The sequence below is a fragment of the Microcaecilia unicolor genome, chromosome 1 (assembly GCF_901765095.1).
Source record: "Microcaecilia unicolor chromosome 1, aMicUni1.1, whole genome shotgun sequence".
NCBI lineage: Eukaryota > Metazoa > Chordata > Amphibia > Gymnophiona > Siphonopidae > Microcaecilia > Microcaecilia unicolor.
In genome coordinates, this window is record NC_044031.1 from 531,681,927 (window position 1) to 531,707,349 (window position 25,423).

The following is a 25,423-nucleotide window of genomic DNA, read 5'->3' on the forward strand; positions in this document are numbered from 1 at the left end:
CAAATGCCTTGCATTTGGCCGGGTTTGAGATCACCGGCATTAATTTCCATTATCGTTGGAAACCGATGCTGGCTATCTCTAAAGCCGGCCCAAATGCTGACATTTGGCCGGCTCCAACCGTATTATCGAAAGAAAAGATAGCCGGCTATCTTTTTCGATAATACGGTTTGGCCGCCGCTTTATGGTGCCGGCCATATAGATGGCCGACGCCGTTCGATTATGCCCCTCCATATTATCTACAACAACACTTAGATCTTTTTCTTGAGTGCTGACCCCAAGGTGGACCCTTGCATCAGGTAACTATGATTCAGACTATTCTTTCCAATGTGCATTACCTTGCATTTCTCCACATTAAATTTCATCTGCATTTGGATGCCTAGTCTTCCAATTTCCTAAGGTCTTCCTGCAATTTTTCACAGTCCACACATGTTTTAACAACCTTATCTACAAATTTAATCTCCTCACTCATCATTTTGATTTCCACATCATTGATAAATATGTTAAATAGCACTAGTCCCAGTACTGATTCCTGTGGCACTCCACTGTTCACCTCCTGGAAATTGTTGCCAGAGGATGTGGTAACAGCAGTTAGTATATCTGGGTTTAAAAAAGGTTTGGACAAGTTCCTGGAGGAAAAGTCCATAGTCTGCTATTGAGACAGACATGAGGAAGCCACTGCTTGCCCTGGGATTGGTAGCATGGAATGTTGCTACTAATTGGGTTTCTGCCATGTGACTTGGACTGGCCACTGTTGGAAACAGGATACTGGGCTAGATGGACCATTGGTCTGACCCAGTATGGCTATTCTCAGGTTGTTATGATGATGAAGGATGCTTATTACAGTTGAAACAAACTGTGGAAGAGAAGAGGCCTAAAAGATTACATCTTAAATAGGAAAGAATAACTGATGATTGAAGTACAAAATGGAAAATTGTTTAATTCTATGGAAACTAAAAGAGAATCCGAAAAGAAACACAAAATACATTTGAAAATGGCAGTAAATGTAGATTGTATATAGAAAAAGACAAAATGGGGGGGGGGGTTGCTGTTGTGCTGTGTGCAGACATGGTTCGGTGAGCTCCGGTGAGGACTACTACAAATACTGTTTCTAAATGGCATTTTGGTACTAGCTTTAAATAATTATTCTCTTGCATCTATGATATGGCTGCTAGTAAGCCTACCAGGACTGAAGCCGCTTTCGCTGGGCATTAAGGACTAGATTCTATCATGCCTATAAATTTGGCGCCAAAATGAAATTCGCTTAGGCATATTCTATAAAGTATGTTTTAATTTAGGTGTACTTTATAGAATTAGCCTAAATTTCCACATAGTTTATAGAATATGCTGAGCTCCAGTCTATGTGAATAAAGCGACGATACTTACCTGTAGCAGGTATTCTCCAAGGACAGTAGGCTGATTGTTCTCACATGTGGGTCGATGTCCGCATTGGCCCAGGAATCGGCATTTTGCAAGCAAAATATAAGATTTTTCTGGCGCGCGTGCAGCGTGCACTGCGCACCACGCATGCGCGGACTAATTTCCCGCCCGTCGCGTGAGTGCGTTCCCTCAGTTAAATCAAAAAGTATAAAAAGAAGCAAACAACAACTCCAAAGAGGAAGTGGGCGGGTTTGTGAGAGCAATCAGCCTGCTGTCCTTGGAGAATACCTGCTACAGGTAAGTATCTTTGCTTTCTTCGAGGACAAGCAGGCTGCTTATTCTCACATGTGAGGTATCCTTAGCAACCAGGCTCACTCAAAACAATGAACATTGGTCAATTAGGCCTCGCAATGGTGAGGACATAACTTAGATTGACCTGAAACTATAAACAACTAACTGAGAGTGCAGCCTGGAACAGAACAAAATTGGGTCTAGGGGGGTGGAGTTGGATTCTAAATCCCGAACAGATTCTGCAGCACCGACTGTTGCGTCGGGTATCCTGCTGAAGGCAGTAGTGAGATGTGAATGTGTGGACTGATGACCACGTTGCAACCTTGCAAATCTCTTCAATGGAGGTTGATTTAAGTGAGCCACTGACGCAGCCATGGCTCTAACATTATGAACAGTGACATGGCCCTCTAGAGTCAGCCCAGCTTGGGCATAAGTGAAGGAAATGCAATTTGCTAGCCAATTCGAGATTGTGTGTTTTCCGATGGCAACTCCCCTCCTGTTGGGATCGAAAGAAACAAACAACTGAGCGGACTGTCTGAAGGGCTTTGTCTGCTCCACGTAAACGGCCAATGCTCTCTTGTAGTCCAAGGTATGCAAACTGCTTTTGCCGGGGGGGGGGGGGGGGGGGGGGTATGAGGATGGGGAAAGAATGTTGGCACGACAATTGACTGGTTCAAATGGAACTCCGACACCACCTTTGGCAGGAACTTAGAGTGCGTGCAGAGGACTACTCTGTTGTGATGAAATTTGATATAAGGTGCATGTACTACCAAGGCCTGATGCTCACTGACCCTACGAGCTGAAATAACAGCCACCAAGAAAATGACCTTCCAGGTCAAGTACTTCAGATGGCAGGTATTCAGTGGCTCAAAAGGAGCTTTCATCAGCTGAGTGAGAATGACGTTGAGATCCCATGACACTGGTGGAGGTTTGACAGGGGGCTTTGACAGGGGGCTTTGACAAAAGCAAACCTCTCATGAAGCAAACAACTAAAGGCTATCCAGAGATAGGCTTACCCTCTACACGGCGATGAAAAGTACTAATCGCACTAAGGTGAACTCTTATGGAGTTGGTCTTGAGACCAGACTCTGACAAGTGTAGAAGGTATTCAAGCAGGGTCTGTGTAGGACAAGAAAGAGTATCTAGGGCCTTGCAATCACACCAGACGGCAAACTTCCTCCATTTGAAAGAGTAACACCTCTTTGTGGAATATTTTCTGGAAGCAAGCAAGACTCGGGAGACACCCTCTGAAAGACCCAAGGAGGCGAATTCTAAGCTCTCAACATTCAGGCTGTGAGAGCCAGAGACTGGAGATTGGGATGTAGAAGCGACCCCCTTGTTCTGAGTGATGAGGGTTGGAAAACACTCCAATCTCCACGGTTCTTCGGAGGACAACTCCAGAAGAAGAGGGAACCAAATCTGACGTGGCCAGAAGGGTGCATTCAGGATCATGGTTCCACAGTCTTGCTTGAGTTTCAGCAAAGTCTTCCCTACTAGAGGTATGGGAGGATACGCATACAGAAGGCTTGTCCCCCAATGTAGGAGAAAGGCTTCTGATGCTAGTCTGTCATGGGCCTGAAGCCTGGAACAGAACTGAGGGACCTTGTGATTGATCTGAGTGGCAAAAAGATCCACCGAGGGGGTACCCCACACTCGGAAGATCTTGCGGACTACGCTCATGTTCAGTGACCAGTCATGAGGTTGCATTATCCTGCTCAACCTGTCAGCCAGACTGTTGTTTATGCCTGCTTGGAGAAACATGCCGTGACGGTGAGCCCAAAGCCACATCTGGGTGGCTTCCTGACACAGAGGGCGAGATCCGGTGCCCCCCTGCTTGTTGGTGTAAAACATGGCAACCTGATTGTTTGTCTGAATTAAGATTATTCGGTTGGACAGCCAATCTCTGAAAGCCTTTAGAGTGTTCCAGATTGCTCTTAATTCCAGGAGGTTAATCTGCAGACCTTTTTCCTGAAAGGACCAGGCTCCTTGAGTGTGGAGCCCATCTACATGAGCTCCCCACCCCAGGAAAGATGCATCCGTCGTCAGCACTTTTTGTGGCTGAGGAACTTGGAGTGGTCGCCCCATGGTCAAATTGGATCGAATCATCCACCACTGAAGAGAATTCCGAAAGTCGGTGGACAGTTGGATTACATCCTGTAGATCCCCCGCAGCTTGAAACCACTGGGAAGCTAGTGTCCGTTGAGCTGATCTCATATGTAGATATGCCATGGGCATTACATGAACTGTGGAGGCCACCTGCCTGTCCTCAGCTCCCCAACAGCCCACAATTCCATTCCTGCTGCAGCCGCCCTGTGTTTAAAAGCTGTTATTTTAAGTCACAGCGGTGGCTCGCCTCCAGCCATTTCTTTCCTGCTCAATGTCCCGCCCTCGCGGAAACAGGAAATACCTCATCAGCGGAAGGCGGGACACTGAGCAGGAAGGGAAAAACTGGACTCGAGCTGCCGCTGCAACTTAAAATGACAGGTTTAATCGCAGGGCAGCTGCGTCGGGAACAGAATGGAAGGCATGTTGGGGAGTTGAGGGTGGGCTCAGCCGGGGGTGGGGGGAGAAGGCGGAAGATACAATTTGTTCTTGGCTGTACCGGTGGGGCCACATTGGAGAAGAAAGCAGGCGGGGAAGGTCACAGCTGGGCTGGGGAGGCTTAGCCTCACCAAGCCTCTTATACGGGGTGCCTATGGCCCCAGCTCAAACACTTGCACCCTGTGTTGTAAGAAGCCTCTTGCCTATGCCTCCATGGATTCCAGGGGTTGTTTGAAGAGTAACTAAAGACTGCCAAGGTACGTCAATTATCCCTTGGCTGTTTGAACTATGGAACCATGTCGGGGAACAGGCTAATGAAACTGGGACTGTGCTTGAAGAGAATTTATTAGAAGTATCAAGCCTGTGAGAAAAAAGGGCGGATTATTTCCCTTGTATACATAAATAAAGTGCTTTGACTTTTACCTGCAACCTGTGTATACCACATTTTGTGAGGTCCTACAGCCACACTAGCCATGTTGCCACATTCCTCATGGAACTTCTTCTTTATAAAATGATGACCTTGATGTTTGAACAATATAAAATGAACGAATTGTAAGTATTCTATTTTTTCAAGCATTCCTAGACCTTGACTGTGTACAGCTCCAAACAGTACCTGAATCAAGGACAGTAAATCTGCATTGTAGTCAAGACTTGTGTATTTAAAGGATTATTATTCCTTTATTTGAATGAAAGTGCAAACCAGCATATTTAAGCTCCATCTATCTATGACCCAGTAGGAACATTGCTACAATATATAATTATATCTCTATCATTGAGTGATAGCTAATTGCTTATCATTACATAACCATAAATCAAGGATTTTCTTATGTGTCTATAACCATGGAACTTTATTTTTCAAATGCATTTACCTCCAAGTGAAAATATCTGACTTTTTTTTACAGAGTTATTCGAACAACTGATTATCTGTTATTTATCCTACACCTTAATGCTTACATTTATTACTGGGCCTCAGACTTTGAAGGCATCAGAAGTAGCAAGTGGGTATGTGATGGTAATGGAAACATGTAAGTGTTTATCTGTGATTCTTTGTCAGCTGAAGTGTAATTTCTATAAGAGTGTACTTAAATAGCACACAGAGTAATCATCCTTGATTATCAGTAATGAATGGCAAGAACTATTTGGTGTGTTATTTTTTAGCTGTAATGTACTGCCATTAAGAGCAGATGTAGTACTGTAATGTATTCTTAAAAGAAAATCATTCATAAAAGTGTCCCTTGTCTGTGCCCCTAGAAATGCAAATCCGTATTTTTAAAGTAAATTAGGCATACGGTTATTTGCACACTTTCATTTTAAGGGCCCTGTTTACTAAGGCATGCTAGAAACACCCATATATTCCTATGGGTGTCTCTAGTGTTAGTGCGTACTAATTTTTAGCGTGTGCTAAAAATGTTAGCGTGCCTACCTTGCGGCTTAGTAAACATTGTACAGAGGAGGCTTCCAGGCTGGCCAAAGGCAGCGCTCATGTTGCTGACGCACGCTGCCGGAGTTCTGAAAGTTTAAAGGCCTGCAAAGCAGGGTGAGGGTGGAGAGAGGAAGGAGAGCGATACAATACATCGCATTAGTCGGAGGGGGGGGGGGGGAGCGCTTGGACGGAACCCTTATTGCAGCAGCAGCAGTAGCAGCACCACCATACATCCCAGCAGCATAAGCACCACACGAATCGGAGGGGGGGGGGGGGGGGGGGAAGATGCCTATGGCAGCCGCACACTGCCGCAGCACCCCCTTATGACTTGCAACCGGGGTGGACCGCCCCACCCTCGGTACGCCACTGCTCCCGTGCTAACCCGGCAGTAACCAGGCAGTGCGCAGCACTTCCCAATTACCACTGCATACACACCGGTGCTACAAAAATAAATATATGATGGCACTACTGATGGGCTGCTGTGGTAGCCTGGCGGTACTTCCTTTTTAGTGAGCAGTACCATCTTACCTTGCTCAATGTCCATGACCAATATAAAAATATCTTTGCTTAAGTGTAAGTCTTTGCATTCCAATACTATAGCAGTCTGTGATGTCATTTCTGACAAGGGTCTTGACTCTTGACTTACTATCCACCTTATAATCGAAAGAGAAAAAACGCCTAGATTTTGACCCAAATCTCACAAAAACGAATAAATCGGTATAATGGAAAGCCGATTTTGGACGTTTTCAACTGCACTCCATCGCGGAAGCGTACAAAGTTGACGGGGGCGTGTCGGAGGCGTGGTGAAGGTGGAACTGGGGCGTGGTTATCGGCCGAGGAGAGATGGGCGCCTTTCGCCGATAATGGAAAAAAAGTATGCGTTTGTAGCTAGAATTTAGGGCACTTTTCCTGGACCCTGTTTTTTCACAAATAAGGCCCCAAAAAGTGCCCTAAATGATCAGATTACCACCAGAGGGAATCGGGGATGACCTCCCCTGACTCCCCCAGTGGTCACTAACCCCCTCCCACCACAAAAAATGATGTTTCACAACTTTTTATTTTCACCCTCAAATGTCATACCCACCTCCCTGGCAGCAGTATGCAGGTCCCTGGAGCAGTTGTTAGGGGGTGCAGTGGACTTCAGGCAGGTGGACCCAGGCCCATCCCCCCCCACCTGTTACAATTGTGCTGCTTAATGCTTAGTCGTCCAACTCCCCCAAACCCACTGTACCCACATGTAGGTGCCCCCCTTCACCCCTTAGGGCTATAGTAATGGTGTAGACTTGTGGGCAGTGGGTTTTGAGGGGGATTTGGGGGGCTCAACACACAAGGAAAGGGTGCTATGCACCTGGTAGCTCTTTTACCTTTTTTTTTTGTTTTTGTAAAAGTGCCCCCTAGGGTGCCCGGTTGGTGTCCTGGCATGTGAGGGGGACCAGTGCACTACGACTCCTGGCCCCTCCCACGAACAAATGCCTTGGATTTATTGGTTTTTGAGCTGGGCGCTTTCATTTTCCATTATCACTGAAAAACAAAAACGCCCATCTCACAAATTGTCGAATAAAACATGGACGTCTATTTTTTTTCGAAAATACGGTTCGGTCCGCCCCTTCACGGACCCGTTCTCGGAGATAAACGCCCATGGAGATAGACGTTTTTGTTCAATTATGCCCCTCCACGTCTCAAAATGAGATGTGGCTAAGGGATGGTGACGAGGCCCTCCTCTCATAATGCATACCATTGGGAATATTCAGTTTATTCATTGTCTATGCCCTCAAGAATTAGAAGAGGAGTTGCTATTATAGACTCAAATTCTCTACCAATTACTGAGTTATTCCATGATTCCCTCAGATATCCTGAATCTTTGCTTATCACGATTGATTTCAAGCCTTCAATCCACCTGCTTCTTCTTTGTCCCCCATCTTTAGATGTGCTTGCCTGGGTTACTCTATGCCAAACTCTTTTTGACTCTATGATACATTTTCCCACAAAGGATCCCTATATAGAAAGAGAATAGACTGAAAACAGAACTTAGCAGTGCTTAGATGACAACTCCAGTAGTTGGAAGTACTAAGCAGAATTCTATGGTTTGTGTCCCAATTATGACAAAACAGATCTAGATGTTCTGGAGTGGGCTTTGACAGCAACTCCAGTAATTGGGAAGTAAGGCCAGTGCTAAGCAGACTTCTATGGTCTGAGTCCTAAAAATGGCTAAGACAGAACAGAATAAAGAATGCAAATTTTATAACACAATCAAAGTATATGCTATGTTGGGCAGACTGGATAGACCATGCAGGTCCTTATCTGCCATTTTCTACTCTGTTACTATCTTGAAGTCCAAGTGATTTCCACCATTATCCCCATTTCATGGTCCAATCATTACCTGGTCACTTTTAATCTGCTCACAACCCAGGCTTCTCATTCCTTCCAGACATCAACTTGCTACTTTAGAAATTTTAGTCAGATCAATTTTAGCACCCTAGTACCTCTTCTTCATCATTGCCACAAGATTTTGAGTCCTTATTTCTGTCTGAACAGATCATCTCTTAGAATCCCAATCCAAATATGGCATTAGACATCACTGCACCTGTGAATACTATCTGTTCTTCTTCACATTATTTGCCAAGACAGAGTTAACCAGAGCACAGTAAGAAGAATGAATCAAAGCAGTGGGCCTCAAGAAGGGTTATGGGAAACAACCTTTATTGAAGACTACTAATCATTTCTATAGTGCTACTAGACATACACAGGTACTTTCTCTGTCCCTAGAGACCTCACAATCTAAGTTTTTGTAACTGGGGCAATGGAAGGTTAAGTGACTTGCCCAGGGTCACAAGGAGCTGCAGTGGGAATTGAACCCATGCTGCCAGGATCAAAGTCCACTGCATAGTGGAGTTTGGCTAGAAGAGGGGTGGCATGATTGTATCTATGGGCCCTATATAGCAGTCTGGCCTCTGAATTTTGAAGAGTCTGAAGTCTTCGAGACAAGGACTTAGAAATTCCACAATAGACAACATTGCAGTAGTCTAAAAGTGTTATCAGAAAAGCATGGACTAAGATATGAAAGACATTGGAATCAATATAACTCCAACTGAGCTATCTGAGGAGCAAAACATAAATTAGAGTCAATGATAATACCTAGATATCGGAAGGTGGTGACAGTAGGAATAGGCCTGTTTAAAAGAATAGGGGTAACAGAAGGTGAAGGATGAAATCCCATGATCCAACATGTCACTATTTTGGAAGGATTAAGAACTAGCTTGTGTCTCACCAGTCACTCTGCAAGGGCATTGAGGCAGTTTTGTAATACAGTGAAATCAGGAGTGATGTGAGAAGTTGTGTGTGCCAGCACGATCAACTTTTCGCTGGGCAGAGACAGCGGCCTATGTGTTTTCAGTGGTAGGCCCAAAACTATGGAACAAATTGCCAGGCTATGTTTGTTGTTGCCCATCATTGCAGCATTTTAAAAAAGAACTTAAGACTCATTTATTTGTGCAAGCATTTCCCACTCTTGGAGTTTGAATTAGATTTTGTGATGTCTGATTGTGTATAGCTTTTTGTCCAAGGAAAAGTTTTTTAGTTGATATTATTTTATGAATGTTTTTATGTAACCCACCTAGTGATAGGTGGAATATAAATGTTTTAAATAAAAAAAATAGTAGGAAAGACTAACAAAATGTTATCCGCGTAAATGAAAAATATGATGTTGTGATCTTGTATTAGTGTGGCCACAGGACTTCAATAGATAGTGAAAAGTAGAGGGGATAAGATGGAACCCTGAGGAACTCTGCAATACCAGGTTGTGAATTGGATTTAGAAAATGAAGTTAAAACAGTGAACGTACGGTCAGTGAGGTATGAAGTGAACCAGTCCAATACTTTACCTGAAAGACTGATTTCATGAAGACAAGAGAGAAGGGTGATGTGACAAACCAAATCATATGGAGTGGAGAGATCCAGTGATACAACCAGAGCGATTTTCCCCTGATCTAGAATGGCATGAAGTTCACTTAACAAAGCTGTGATTGTGGTTTCTGTACTGTGAGACGAACAAAAACCTGTTTGACGGGGGTGGAGAATAGAAAGTTGGTCGCAGTGGGAAAGAAGTTAATAGAAAACTATTTTTCACAGAGTTTAGATAAAAATGGGAGATTAGAAACCGGGTGACAGTTCGTAGGACAAGAGGTGTTGGATGTAGGTTTTATAAGTATGGGAGTAACAGCTACTTGCTTCCAGGGCAGAGGGACTAAGCTGGAAGAAACTCTTTCTGTGATTAGTTGAAAATTGAGTGGTAGTAGTCCATGATTTTGGTAAGTGAACCATGTAGAGGGGACAGGATCAAAAGAACAAGTTATAAGATGTATAGAATAAAATACTTTAATGAACTGAGGTAACGGCGGGAAATTAAAAGTGTCCCAGGCTGCTAAACAAATTGAGGCGGCAGAGGGTGTCAGGTGAGCATTAGACATATTTCTAGATGTGGAAGCTAAGGGAATGGACAGTGATACTGCTTAGGACAGATATGACAAGAGAGTTGAGAAATTGGGTAGAAGACACCAGCAAGAGGGGAACTAATGTTGCATTTAAAAATGTTATATCCACATTTACCACGAATCTAAATTGGGCAGACTTTATGAGCCATTATGATCTTTATTATATTACATTACATTAGACACTTGTATCCCACACTAACCTCATGAGTTCAGGGTGGCTTACAAAATAAGAAACCCAGCATCCCCAGGAAATTATCACAGCTTCCTATATAATAATAATATACTTTTTTAAAATAAAAAATAAGTCTTTAGTAGCTTACGAAATCTATTATAACTCGCTTCACATTTAATTTCTTTGGGCAGTGTGTTCCACCAAGACACTGACTGACAAGAGAACAGCCCAGAGAAGACAGTCCTATAAACGATCTTCCTAGATTCAAAATAATGCAAGGACAAAAATCTATGAGAAGATGAGTCTAAGTTTCTAGTAGATAAAAACCACATGATTACTCATATAGCAAGGGCATACTCATATAAAATATGAAAAATTAAGGTGCAAAGTTTAAAAATGATTCATGGCTCAACAGGTAGCCAATGCAGTTTTAAGTATAAGAGTGTAATAAGCTCATACTTTGAAAATTTAAAAATCAGTCTTGTTGCTCTATTTAAGAAGGTCTGAAACTTCTTCAGTATTGACTTTTTACAGCCCAGATAAATGGTTTTACAATAATCAATATGGGCCATTACCATAGTTTGAATAATTAATCTGAAAGTGCATTGATCAAAGTTAGATCTAATATGCCTGAAGACTTGTACAGGCACCATTTATACATGAGATTCAAATATAAGACAATTATCGAAGAGAACACTAAGAATTTTGAGTCATGTCTAATGTATGTGGAGGGGCATAATCGAACGGGGCGACCAAGGTTTCCTGAGGACGTCCCCACGAAGGGGCAGGGAAACCCGTATTATCGAAACAAGATGGGCGGCCATCTTTCATTTTGATAATACGGTTGGGGACGCCCAAATCTCAACATTTAGGTCGACCTTAGAGATGGTCATCCCCATTTTTGCCGATAATGGAAACCGAGGACGCCTATCTCAGAAATGACCAAATCCAAGCCATTTGGACGTGGGAGGAGCCAGCATTCGTAGTACACTGGTTCCTCTGACATCCCAGGACAGCAACCGGGCACCCTAGGGGGCACTGCAGTGGACTTCAAAAAAAGCTCCCAGGTGCATAGCTCCCTTACTTTGTGTGCTGAGCCCCCCAACCCCCCCCCCCAAAACCCACTGCCTACAACTGTACACCACTACCATAGCCCTTACGGATGAAGGGGGCACCTACATGTGGGTACAGTGGGTTTTGGAGGGCTCACATTTACCACCACAAGTATAACAGGTAGAGGGGATGGGCCTGGGTCCGCCTGTCTGAAGTGCACTGCTGTACCCACTAATACTGCTCCAGGGACCTGCATACTGCTGTCATGGAGCTGGGTATGATATCTGAGGCTGGCATAGAGGCTGGAAAAAATATTTAAAATTGTTATTTTTAGGGTGGGATGGGAATTAGTGGCCACTGGGGGAGTAAGGGGAGGTCATCCCTGATTCCCTCCGGTGGTCATCTGGTCATTTAGGGCACATTCTTGTGGCTTGGTCGTAAAAACAAAAAGGACCAAGTAAAGTCGGCCAAGTGTTTGTCAAGGACGCCCTTCTTTTTTACATTATCGGCCGAAGACGCCCATGTGTTAAGCATGCCCCAGTCCTGCCTTCTCTATGCTTCTGACACGCCCCCGTGAACTTTGGTTGTCCCCGTGATGCAGTTGAGGACGCCCAAAATCGGCTTTCGATTATGCCGATTTGGGCGACCCTGGGAGAAGGACACCCATCTCCCAATTTGTGTCTCTTTTGAAAATAAGCCTGATATTGTACCATCAATGGTCACATTAGTTATGGGGAGAATATTAAAGGCACTACTTAATACCATCATGTACTATGTTACAGTGACAAATACATTTAAACAGAGCCCTTTTACTAGTGTAATCCCCCATTATAATGAGGATTACTAAGAGTCATCTGAGAGAATGCTCCAGTCTCTGAGGGGAGGGGTCTGGAGTTGTGGGAAGTCATCTGAGATTGTGAGTGGAAGAGGATCCAGCCCAAGTGTGTGTGTGTGTGTGTGTGTGTGGGGGGGGGGGGGGGGTCCCTGGGATAAGTTACAGAGGGAAATGTTTCTAGTTAGTGACTGACAGTAGGGGTGGGCTTTGCAGGTAAAAACAATTCCCGTTTTTCTGAGGACATGGTTTTTGGTTGCCTTAACCCCTGCCAGGACCCTAGGAGGATAGGGGGTATCAAAGAATGGCCAGATAACCTAAGGCTGAATTGAGGGGGAGTTATTGTTGGCCAAGCGCAGTAACTGTTGGAGAGGAGTGCTCTGGGTGGGCAAGGGGAGTCCAGCTCAAGAGCAGGGACAGGGAAGAGCCTGTTCAAGGCCAGAGGGTGCAGCCCAGTGAGTGCAACTCTGGAAGAGAGGACAGGCAGGAAGGTCTAATCCTTTAGGAGTTTGCAGGTGACCAGTGGCGTACCAAGGGGGGGGGGCGGTGGGGGCGGTCCGCCCTGGGTGTCAGTGGGTGGGGGGTGCTCCGTTGCTGACTGCAGTCAGCCCTCGTCTCCTCTCCATCCTGTGTCTTTAAAAAAAAATCTGAAAAGCAGCATGGCAGGCAGTGCTTCGCGTCTGCCCTGCCTGCTTGTAAAAGAAAGCACCGGCAAACCTCCTCGTCGATGTCACGACGTCGCGTCGGGTCTTCCCTCACTTGGTCCCGCCCTCGCGGGGGGCGGGACCCAGTGAGGGAAGACCCAACGCGACGTCGACGAGATTTGCCGCTTTCTTTTACAAGCAGGCAGGGCAGACACAAAGCGCTGCCTGCCATGCTGCTTTTCAGATTTTTTTTAAAAGCCCCGGATGGAGGCAGGAGACGAGGGCTGTCGTCGAAGGTGGTAGGTGGGACGAGTTGGGGGGGGGCTTAGATGGGCAAGGAGGGTTTCAGATGGGAGAAGGGGACGTGGGGAGGGGGGTCTCAGATGGGAGAAGAGGGGAGAAGGGGACTGGGCTGGGGAGAAGGGGGTGGGGGTCTCAGATGGGAGAAGAGGATGTGGGGAGGGGGGTCTCAGATGGGAGAAGAGGGGAGAAGGGGACTGGGCTGGGGAGAAGGGGGGTGGGGTCTCAGATGGGAGAAGGAGACGTGGGGGGTCTCAGATGGGAGAAGAGGGGAGAAGGGGACTGGGCATCTCAGGTGGGGAGGGGGTCTCAGAGGGGAGAAGGGGACTGGGCTGGGGAGAAGGGGGTGGGGGTCTCAGATGGGAGAAGGGGACGTGGGGAGGGGGATCTCGATGGGAGAAGGGGACTGGGGTGGGGAGGGGGATCTCAGATGGGAGAAGAGGGGAGAAGGGGACGGGTGGGGAGAAGGGGGGTGGGGAAGGGGCCATGCGAGAAAATGGGAGCCATGCCTGGGGCTGGTGGGAAAATGGGTCTGGGGCTGAAAAGGGGTCCCTAATGCAAGGCATGTGGATGAAGGGGGCTGGAACTGGGGGCTGAAAAGGAGGGTAGGTGGGATAAGGGGGCTAGTACTGGAACTGGGGGCTAAAAAGGGGCAGAGGCTGAAGCTGGGGGGACTGGGGGCTGAAAAGGGGACAGGGAGAAGTGGCTGGGGCTGAAGCTCGGGACTGGTGAGAGAAAAGGGCTGGGGCTGAAACTGCGGACTGGTGGGATAGTGGGGCTGAAAAGGGGGAGCAAGTGGGAGATGTGGGCTGGGGCTAGAACTAGGGGCAGGTGGGATAAGAGGGCTGGAACAGAGGACTGAAAAAAGGGGCAGAGAGAGAGAGAGAGAGAGAGGGGACAGACGGATGGATGGATGGGGGGGGGGGAGAGGGAGGGCAGACCCTGGATGGATGGGGGGGAGAGAGGGAGGGCAGAAAGTGAATGGAAGGGGGAGAGAGAGGGCAGACAGTGAATGGAAGGGGCAGGGAGAGAGGGCAGACATTGGATGGAGGGGACAGCAGAGAGGGCAGACACTGGATGGCAGAGAAAGAACGAAGACAGATGCTGGATGGAAGGAAGACAGTGAAAAGAAGATGAGGAAAGCAGAAACCAGAGACAACAAACTGTAAATAAAATATATATTTTTGTTTTTTTTGCTTTAGGATAAAGTAGTATTGTAGCTGTGTTAATAAATGTTTATAATAGAACATGTAAATAAGGTAATCTTTTTATTGGACTAATTTTAATACATTTTGACTAACTTTCGGAGAACAAAACCCCCTTCCTCAGGTCAGGTTAGGACACTGTAACACACTATACTGTATTGACCTGAGGAAGAAGGTTTTGGCCTCTGACAGCTAAATGTATTAGTCCAATAAAATGGTATTTTATTTTCTATTTTTGTTTTATTTCTATTTGTTAATTTGTAAAGTGGTGATTGGTATTTGTTAGTTTTTTTTCCAAATTTACATCTGCTGCCTTTATATTTTGCACAGTACTAGGGGACATTTTCTGTTTCTGTGGTGTTGCATTGCATGCAGAGTCTGGCATCTTGGGGGTTCAGTTTAATTTTTGCCTAAATAGAAAGTTTATGATTACTTGTTCTATAGTGGATTAGGGTGTATCTGTGTTTGTGAAAAAGACATGACTTTCAGTTGGCATTGACTGTGAAGGATTGACGATCTGTACTATCTGTCTGGTTTCGTTTTACAATAGGTGAATTGATGTTCTAGTGCTCACTGTAGTGTTTAAGATTTCTTTTTCCATGTGTGACTCATAGAAATGACTGCTTATGGTATGGTAGAATTGCTCTATAGGTCCTGAGTGTTTTGTATTCTTGGTATGCCTAGTACTGGATTTTGGAGGGGGGTGTTAAAAAATGACCGGCCCCGGGTGTCAACTACCCTAGGTACGCCACTGCAGGTGACAACCAATGATATCAGCACAGCCTTGGATTATACAGCCCAAAGGGATGGGTGAAGGACTGGAGGAGTTGTATATTTGTACATATTTTGGGATTCCTATAAGAAAACGTTTAATTAGTGGATAAGACTGTACCAAATAGTCTTGGCTGGACAGAAAACCTCTTAAACCAAATGCTGACTGTATATAAGGAATTATTGAGTTTGGATTAACTGCCTGTTGCAGAGTTCAGTAAAGTTTGCATAAAAGATAACTCCTTGGTTTGGTGAATATTTCTTGAGCGTGAAAGGAAGTGAAGAGCTTATTCCCAGACTATTAAAGGATACTCAAGATGAAGGCCAGTTTAACATCCTACAGCCTTCTGGATTTTTATCTGGCCTCGGCCTGTGCCCAAGTTCGAAACAGAAGGACTGGATGAGTTGTGGAGAGTGAGTTGTGAGAGTAGGAGAGAGAAGGATTTATTTTGTCCGTCAGAGAGCTGAGCTGGTTGTGGAGACTCAGGTTACACTAAAAAGAAACATGCCTCAGATACATGGTTGTCCTGAGAAAGGAAGTGAGGTTGGTGTGAATTAGATTGACCACTCAGGACCTCACACTTTGGAGACACCCTTGTCCCCAAGGTAGCTGTGCCACCTGCAACTGACCACTGAGCTCAGTGATGACATGATCCTCACTACTTCCCAGCCTCTATCCCACTGGCAGGAGATGTAAGACAGGCATGCTCTTTGCCTGTTTTTGCGGCCTATGCTGTCATTATGGTCTGGAAAGAGCACCACTGTGGGAAGAAGGGAGGAGTGATTCTGGGGAGAGACCGGTGATTGAGAGAAACAAGAACCCCACTCTTTTCTCCCTTCATCCCCACCTCACTGGTGCCTTCCTCTCTCTTGATGTTCTCCCCAATACATTATATTACATAAATTACATTATTCATTTGATATAACACCTTTCTGAGCACACATCAAGGCATTTTACAAGCAAAAGTAAAAAACCACATATAGTTGCACAGAACTAGACAACACAGCAACATAAACATGTAAGAAAGACAACAAAATCAATATAAAATGGGCAAAAGGAGAAAAAGGGTAGGGAGTGGGTGGATGATATAATAGTTCCTCAAGTAGCAAAATATGCAGAATATGAAAGGAAAAGAGAAGAAACTTTATAGCACCAAAAATCAGAGAAAAGAGTCAGCTCTGATTCTGAACATGGAGCTCTTCATTCTTTTACAGGAGGCGAGGCGTTCCAGGAATAGGAGCTAAATAACCAAAGCCTGTGCACAGGCTGTTAAACCCTGGAGGATTCCTTGCCTTTACCTCGGCTCTTAGGTTTCAGAGCCCAAGGTGTGTTCAAGGAAATAAAAAGACAATACAGATTACAAGCATAGAATATTAGCTAAAGCCAGCTTTAGGAAACACTGTCATGCAACTGCAAACTAAGCAGCTTTGCTAGACAAGTCTCTAATCCATCTTTCACCTGGGCTGTTTTTATTAGCAAATTTCAGAATGCAGATTAATTCTTTGGCATAAGATAATTGGAAAGCAACATGCTTTTCCCTTTCTCAGGCCCTGTCTGTTCAGAAGCGGAGCCAGGATGAGGCAGGTTGACAGGGCGAGGGGAGCGAGAGTGGACTTCTGCTGGCGCTGGTGCACATTTTCAGTGCAACAGGAAGAAAAAAAATAGGAGCCGGCACCAGCAGAACTCCGTTTGGGGGAGTGGTCGCTCCCCTGGTGCCCCACCTAGCTACACCACTGTGTCTGCTACATCAGTAGGTACACCATATCTTTTTGGCCCATCCTCTTTCTTCTTTGGCTCAATTTGCTCAGTTTCCTTCATGTCTTAGGTTTCAAGGCCTTTCCTAGTACATTTGGTTCAGCAGATAATTATCCTCAGCCAAATATTCACAGCACATACCCTTCAGGGCTATTGTTTACAGCTTCAGAGGAACTTAACAATTCCTCTTATTATATGTCTGACATAGATTTTCCATTTCACCCTCATCCTCTACCAGACCCCAACTCTCCAGTTTTCCCAGGCCTCATTTTCCCAGCTCCCCTACAGGTCCCTTACAATAGCACCACTTCAACAAGCATTCACACCATCTCACACTGCTCAGGAATCTACCCCCTCTCACCTCTTCTTTTTGCCTTTGTTTCCCCCCCCCCCCCCCTGCAGTTTGTGCCTTAAGTCACAGGAGAACAGAGATCTTGATAAACACAGAGATTTTCTAGCTACAGAGAAAGAAGGGAAAGCAACAGAACAAAAGATGCATATTGCTTTGCACCAGAGATTCAGACTATGCCTGAAGTTTCTTATCTGCTGTCATATTACATGTTTCTAATTTTTATCAACAACCAACATCCATAAGAAAGTGAAATTGCAAAACATCGAAGTCTACTCTGTATCTTGAGTCCCAAAAGCATACAGATTGACATATCTATCCAGACAGATAACAATTTCCATGCCAGACTCAATTATGCTCACCCAACCATATCACAGATATCTTTTTACTTACACAGGTAGTGCACAAACACCACATCTAAAATAAATTAGATTGTAAGCCCTCCGGGAACAGGGAAATACCTACTACACTCTGAATATAAAACTGTCTTGTTGTATTCTGCCTTGTACTTTCTGTGATTGAAAGACTGGACTATGAGCACTGCTATTATATTAAAATTAAGACGATTCAAGAAAGACATATAACTCTAAAATTTCTTTCAATCTTAAAGAGTTATTATTTCTGTAACACATAATTGGGAGTAATTTTAGACAACAGAAAAAGCAATCTTATAAAATTGTGCAGCTGAATGAGCATGTATAAGTGCATATGCTGATAGGATGGCAAGAATATATATGTGCATGTGAGGGGGTTTATAGAACACTGTCCTTCACCCTTAAGAAAAGTCCCTCTGATAGCCTGGGCCACCTTAAGAGTACAGGTCCCGCCCAAGGAGGAATTAAACTGGGAGGGGTGGAGTCAATAACTGGGAGAGTAAAAGACAGGGCCACGCTGAGGTTAAGGAGGTCCAGGGAAGGAAGAACTTAAGCCCAAGTCTTTTGCCTTTACTCAATACATTTAGCTGCTGTGACCTGGCTGAGGTAAGCCAACTTTGCTTCTTGTTAAGACTTCCAAGCTTTGCTGGGGCCAGACCTGAGTCTCAGAAGACAAGAGAACTTATGGGCTGTGTTTGGGGCAGGGCAGGCCCACCAGCTGTAACAAGAATTAATTTCCGTTCTTAATATCCATTAAAACGTTACAAAAATGTTACAGTTCTAATATGATATTTAAGAGCAGGGGGAAATTGCTCAAAGCATGTGCTGTATTTCTGAGCCTTTAAGAGCACGTGCTCCAACCATGTGGTCTCACACAAAGGCTGTGCACATCTAACCTTAAAAAAAAAGAATTTTCTCCACCAATTATCTATGAAGATAATAATATTTGCAATTGCAAGAATAAAAGGAATTAAGCATATTTATTGCATTACATTAACCTGCATTACCAGGTCTAAGAGCATGTGTAAAGAACAGAATATATATTTAGCTTCAAAAGGAGTTTATTTTAAAATACAATTGCAGCGAGAGATAAGAGTCTTACAGAGAATCTGTGCTTAAGTAAAGTAAATATGAATTATTAGTTACTTACAAGTCCTTGTTACAAAGCTGAGTGATGAGCACATGGCACATGGTTACAGGAGAGAAGGGTAGAGCTGTAGGTCCCCAGAGCAGCAGATCCCAAGAAGAAGCAGGTCCCAAGAAGCCCGTGAGCTGGGTTTTCCAGGCTTTTTATACAGTCTGTTTGCAGGGAAATATGAGTGCATGTCCTGTGTACATTTGCTTCCTGGTTTGCACTGGAGAATTTGCAAGGCATTGTGGTTAATGTAGTCTGTTCACATGATCACATTATAAGTCTTTCCTTTCTGCATATGTCCTGGGTCTTCATGTCTGATAGCTGATGGGAGGGGGCAGATATACATATCTGAGGTAACTAGCAAATGGCTTGTTTATGGCTTTCCTCTGAAATCTGTCTTCAATGGCTTCTCCAGACTTTCTGTCTGCAGTTGTGTTTAATTTCTGCAGAAGCCTTGATGAGCCTTCAAGTATCCACCTTAGTCATGCTTTTGTTACCAGTCCTTCAAGTGGGCGGAGAATGAAGCTATATCCCAGTACCTTTTGTCTCTGTTAAGTGTTTATAATTGACTCGTCCTGCTATCAGAAGTTCCCAGGAAAATGGAGGGTAAAGAGGGGCTTGAAATGAAAGCCAGTTTTTAAAGCTGTACAAATATATTGATATATATCTTTATCTGATCCAACACAATCAATAATCCTGATAATTTAAACTGATACCATTACACAGCCACAGACTGTTTGACCTGCTAGCCAGAGGCCTACTCAAGACTGTTAATACATAAGAGAAACCGTTGCATCTGATGTTCCTGACCTGTGAAGCAACAGATCCCAGGGCACAGGTGAATAAAACATTTATTTTCACATTTATATCCGTTGTCTGGCTGAGTTATTCACAGGGCTGCCCCATAACCCCTGCCTGGGGTATCACAGTGCACCATACACAAGCATTCCTGGGGGCATTGTTTGGGTATAGCTCGGGGAAGTTTCAGTGTATGTATTAAGGGGGGATTCTATAAATGGTGCTCAAAAATCAGCACTGGAAAAGATCGGCACTAAGTGTTATTCTAACCTGCTGAAACCTGGTGTAAATCCCAGTGGCCAAGTTGGGTGCAGAGACCCATTACACTATAACACTATGTTTTGAAATGTCCCTGGCCCACCCATGCCTCTCTCATGCCCCCTTTTGGGTTGTGTGCCCAGCATTATAGAAGAGTTTACAGCCAGATGCACATGCAAATTCTAATTGGAGCCAGTTAATGTAAATAATTGGTTGTGAGCATCCAATTATTGATGGTTCACAGCTCGTTAGCCACGCCCAGATCTAGGCACTATATAAAGAACCCAGGGGTTAACTTATAGAATACACATGTACATGCATACATTTGCATTTTCTTTGGAGCAGGTGTAAATTTGTGAGACATCATTTTCAGGCTATTGAAGCTCATTGTAGGACTATTTTACAGAGGCACATAGATGCCTAGGTTGCCTTTGTGAAATAGGCACTCTTGTGTACTTTTCACATAGGCACTCTGATATAAAATTAGTCCCCAAGAGGGCAATTTTCAAAGAAATTTATATGAGTAAAAACTGTTTTACTCTTAAAAATTGACTGCCTAAATATTACTCATCCTCAGTGCGGAGAAAACTACATCTGTAACTTGAGCAACAAGATGAGTAGTTTTCAGGAGGATGTTTACGTCAGGAGAGGAAAAGTGTGTGTGCAGATTGTGTTTTCAACTCTACACACATGCTTTTGAAGCAACGGTCTAAGTGACCCTGCAAATGTTTACCTATGGAAAGCTTCAAAGCACGAGTACACACGTTTTTGCTTTGAGAATTTGTGTAAAGCCCATAGACACGGTATATAATATGCAGGTGCCAATTCACTAAGGTGCAGTAACAATGCATTAATTCCAAAATTTAACCAGTGGTAACTGCAGAACCTCTGCTACAACTGTGGGAGGTGTTCCCACATCTTCTCATACACTTAACTCAGAAGAGATGCCTTCACATCATCCAGCTGATGTACTAACTACTAGCATGTGCTAATTCCTGTGTTAACTTCTTAGTGTAGCTTAGAAAAAAGGCCCCATAATGTTATCTATCTTGGTTACCCCATGATATTCATATAAATGTTTTATCAATATATAGAGAACATGATGAAGTGCTATATAAACCATTTTACAAATTAATGCCAAAGTAAAACCTCACAGCATCCTTGCATTTTATTTGTGCCCCCAGCTACCCATTATGATATAAGTGGAAACCCTCTAGTATCATTTACTTCCATTCATACAGTGTTATATTGGGGGTGTAAGTCTGAAACATAGTGGGGTAGCAACTAGTGAATGTGGCACTGAATATATGAGACAGTAACAGAATCAAGACAGATCAGAATTGAAGATGCTTAGAGATGAGGGAGGAAGAAATTGTTGGATATTTTAGTGAGGGCAGTAGGAATGGATAGAATGAAAGAGACAGGTGGATTAACTAGGTCACAATGAGGGTAATTCTATTACAGGGTGTCTACCAAAGGTGATGGATATGATACCTATTTTTCTTTATAGAATGCTAGCTTAAATGGCCAAACACATGTGAACATTTAGAGGTGAATTCTATAAATTGCTCCTAAAAAATCATCGCTGAAAAAAATGCTGAAGTACTATTCTATAAGCAACACCTAAAGTTAGGTGCGGTTTATAGAACAGAGCTTAAATCCCAGGGGTTGCATGTAAATTTACGTGCATCGATTTGCACTAACGAAAATGTGGTACAAATGCCCCATCTACATTTACACACAGAACCCCCTTATTTATAATTGTGTGTTTAGCCCCAAATCACGCCCATGATCCACCCCAAACTGCCCATGGCCCTCCCATTTCCATGCCCCCTTTTTCAGGACATGCATAAATTTTAAGCATGGATCACAAGCCTAAATTTTCATACATACATCCTAATTGTTTCCAATTAGCGCCAATAATTACTTGTTAAAAAGCCAATTATTGGCACAATTGGCTCTTTATTCAATCAAATTGTGTGCATAAATTGGTCATGAGCCCAAATTTGCACACACAATTTTTGGCGACTTTTATAGAGTTAGGGAGTTAAGGCACAATCACTTACACCAGCTCTAAAGACGGTATAAATGTTTGCACTGAGTTGTGTGCTAGTATGCTATCATTTACACATGTACTTGTGTGCTGTGCTCATGGTCTGCCCAAAATTCACCCATATGCATGTCCACCGGCAAAGTATACACCATGTAATTACTAGTAAAAAAGGCCCGTTTCCGAAACCAATGAAACGGGCGCTAGCATGTGGTTTTTTTGTGTGTGTGTGTGTATGTGTCACAGAGTTATTTTGTGTGTGTGTGTGTGTGTGTGTGAGTGTGTGAGTGTGTGAGGGTGCGGTGTGTGTGCAGGTTGTTGATGTGTGTCTTTTTTTGTTTTGTTTTTTGCTTGGGGTTGGGGGATGTGCTGTGCTGTGCTGGCAAAGTGGGTTGGATTGGTGTGTGGCTTTGAGGGTGTGTTTCTGTTGTATTGTGTGTGTGTGTGGTTTTGTCTGTCAAGGAGATTTGTGGAGGGGGGTCTTTCTGTTTGTGAAATGTAAATGTGGTTGTAGGGGGGTCAGCCTTTGTTGAGTGTTGTTTTTTTTTCCATGTTTTTTTTTTTTTTTGTGTTGTGCTGAGGCAGCAGTGTTGTTTTAGATGGGTGGAAGGTAGAGGAGCACGTTCTTTGTCGGTATTTTTTGGCCGTTTCAGGGTTGCTGTAGGGGAATGCTGGAAGAGAAATGTGCTGTTGGAAGCAGCGCCATCTTTTTCCATTGGGCTGGGGTTCTGGGCATTCTGGAGGTGGGTGACGGCTTGCCTGAGGACGGGGATGGTTGTTTTATGTTGGCGGAAGGGGGAAGAGCACGGTCTCGGGCCGTCGGGGTGTGATCTGGTATGTTTGGTCCATTTCAGGCCGGCTGCATGGGAATGCTGGAACATTTATGCGCTGCAGGAATCAGCGCCGTCTTTTTCCGGGTGCTCGGGGAATCCCCGAGGTGGGAGACAGCTTGCCTGAGGCTGGGGATGGTTGGGCACGTCCTTGGCCGCTTCGGCAAAAGGGGAAGAGGAAGGGGGTGGGGAGTTACCTGCAGCCGCCTGAGAAACCATGTATTCTTTGTTTGTTTTGTATTATTAGTTTGCATTTCTGTTGAAGAAAGAGTGGATGCCTTTCGAATGATGGAGGTGGTGCGTCGGTGTGCGGTTGTTTCGTTAGTTTGGCAGCCAGTCTCCAGCGATTCCTAGGCAGGGAAGGAGTACTCCTCCCCCTTCCTTGGTCGCTGTTTGCTGCTGGCTGGGTCGTGGGTAATCCTTCCAGCTGGGCCGCAGCTTGTCCTGTTCGCCCATGTCCCAGATGGTGACGGGCACGTTGTTTTCCGGCTCCTCTGACTCCATGTCAAGCGATCCCAAATATAGTCTGTGCTATAGGCCCTCTGGCACTCTTCAGTATTGGCATTAGGCATTTAAAATTTTCTCCCCTCCCTCCCCCGGTCTATTTTTGCACATACCCACAGCAGGAATATTCTTCTCTCGTTCCAGCGGTGGTTCTGTGCTCTCCGTGCTGCACAGATAATGAGCCATTCTGCTGGGGAATGCTCCTCCCTTATTGTCATGTAGTTTCCTCTGATTGGTCCGTCTTACGTTGCCTAGTGTTGCCTGGGAACGGTGTTGTGATGGTCCTTTGTGTTTCAGAATGTTGAGGGTGTTTTTTCTGATTGGTCCGTCATGTGAGTGCGGGGCAGAGAGACATGGTCAGTGTTGTGGCTTCACCACCATGAATCCATGAACCCTTCAGTGAGTGACTGAGTGACTTCAGAACGTTGTCTTCAGAACGTTGAGGGTGAGTTTTATTATAGTAGATGGTGCATACTTTTCTAATCTAATCTAATTCACAGTTTATATATTGCACTTATTCCAACGAGAGGTTCCAGGCGGTTTGCAGTTCAAAAATTCACACAAAAGCGGGGGTAACAAATGAATCTAACAAAATATGACGTAACTAATTATAAAATTTATCAAATAAAAAAGTCTTCAACTTTATATGTAACCACCTATAGTCTAGTTCTGAATAAACTAGACCAGGTAAAGTGTTCCACATAGTAATAGCTTGAAAAGAAAACAGAGAATTAAGCTGATGTTTACACCTTATCCCCCGGATTCTAAATAGGATGCCTAGAGATCCGTGCCAAAATCCAGGCGGATTCTATTTCAACACGCATAACTTACTTGGCTTTATAAGCTAATTAGCATTACTAACAGCTCTTAACAAGCAATAATGAGCACTAGTTGGCAGTAATTAGAATTTATGCACACAACTTGCTAACCCTCAGATTCTATATTGCATGCCTAGAGATCTGCACCAAAATCAAAGCATATTATATAACAATGCACATAAATTAATTGGCTTAACAAGCTAATCAGCATTGATAGCAGCTCTTAACAAGCAATAATGATCACTAATTGGCAATAATTAGAATTTATGTGCACAACACACTAAGCGTATTCTGTAACGCACTGATTTCTGCACCAATTTTTTAGGCGCCATATATAGAATCTCCCTCTAAGTGTATTTGTAATGCACTGCGCCTAACTTCTAACACTTGCAAACAAATAGGGGCGTGGTTATAGGTGGGGAAATGGGCAATTCATGGGCATTCTGAAATTTACATGTGTACTTATAGAATATGGCCCCCCTGCACCAGAATTTACGCTATGTTTTCGTTGGTGTAAATGGAAGCATGTAGTTTTAGGTGCTGGGATATCAACTAAGCATATTCTATATACCATGCCTAAATCTAGGCACCGCTTATAGAATACGCTTAGGCGAAATTATTTTCCACATGGATTTTTTGTGTCATATATAGAATCCCCCCTATGTTTTAAAAAACCGGATACCTCCATAATAAACTTTCATGAACAGAATTATAGAAACAATGAGAGAAAAGCTGAATTAACAATCTAGAAGTATTCCCATACAACACCTGAAAAACTAAGCAAGCAGTTTTAAAAAATAATTCGTGCCCATATATAAAACCAATGCAATTCTCTAAAGTAGCCAGAAACACTATCATACTTCTTTAATTGAAGGATCAACCATATAGCTGTGTTCTGCAAAAGTTGTAACTTAGTTAACAATTTACTACTCAGTCTGACATATAAAGAACTACAATAGTTCAAATTAGATATAACCAACATCTGGACCAACACAGCAAAATGTGACCTTTGAAACTAGGATCTTACCAACCTCAACTGATGCATCCAGAACAAAAGATTTTTTCCAAACTTGGTTAACCTGGCCTTCAAAAGTCAATGAATATCCAAGATGACTCCCAGGACTCTAGATTCTTTTACCATATTTAAATTCCATTAGTAATTTAATAAATTCCATACTAATTCCATTAGTAATTTAACTAGTTGTTAATTTATGAATGGTCATTAATATGCATTAGTGGCCATTTACCTGTGTTCTTGCCACTTAAAACTAGTCAACCCCTTATTACCTCCCCAATATGACTAAAGATGTTGAGATGAATGTAAGAGGACTGAGATGGTAATTGAAAGGAGAGGAAAGATTAAATATATTTTTGCTTTGAGTGATGAATACATATTTGAAGACAGAGAAACAAGAGGATAATGATAAGAAGAAGATGTGCTTGAGAATGGGAC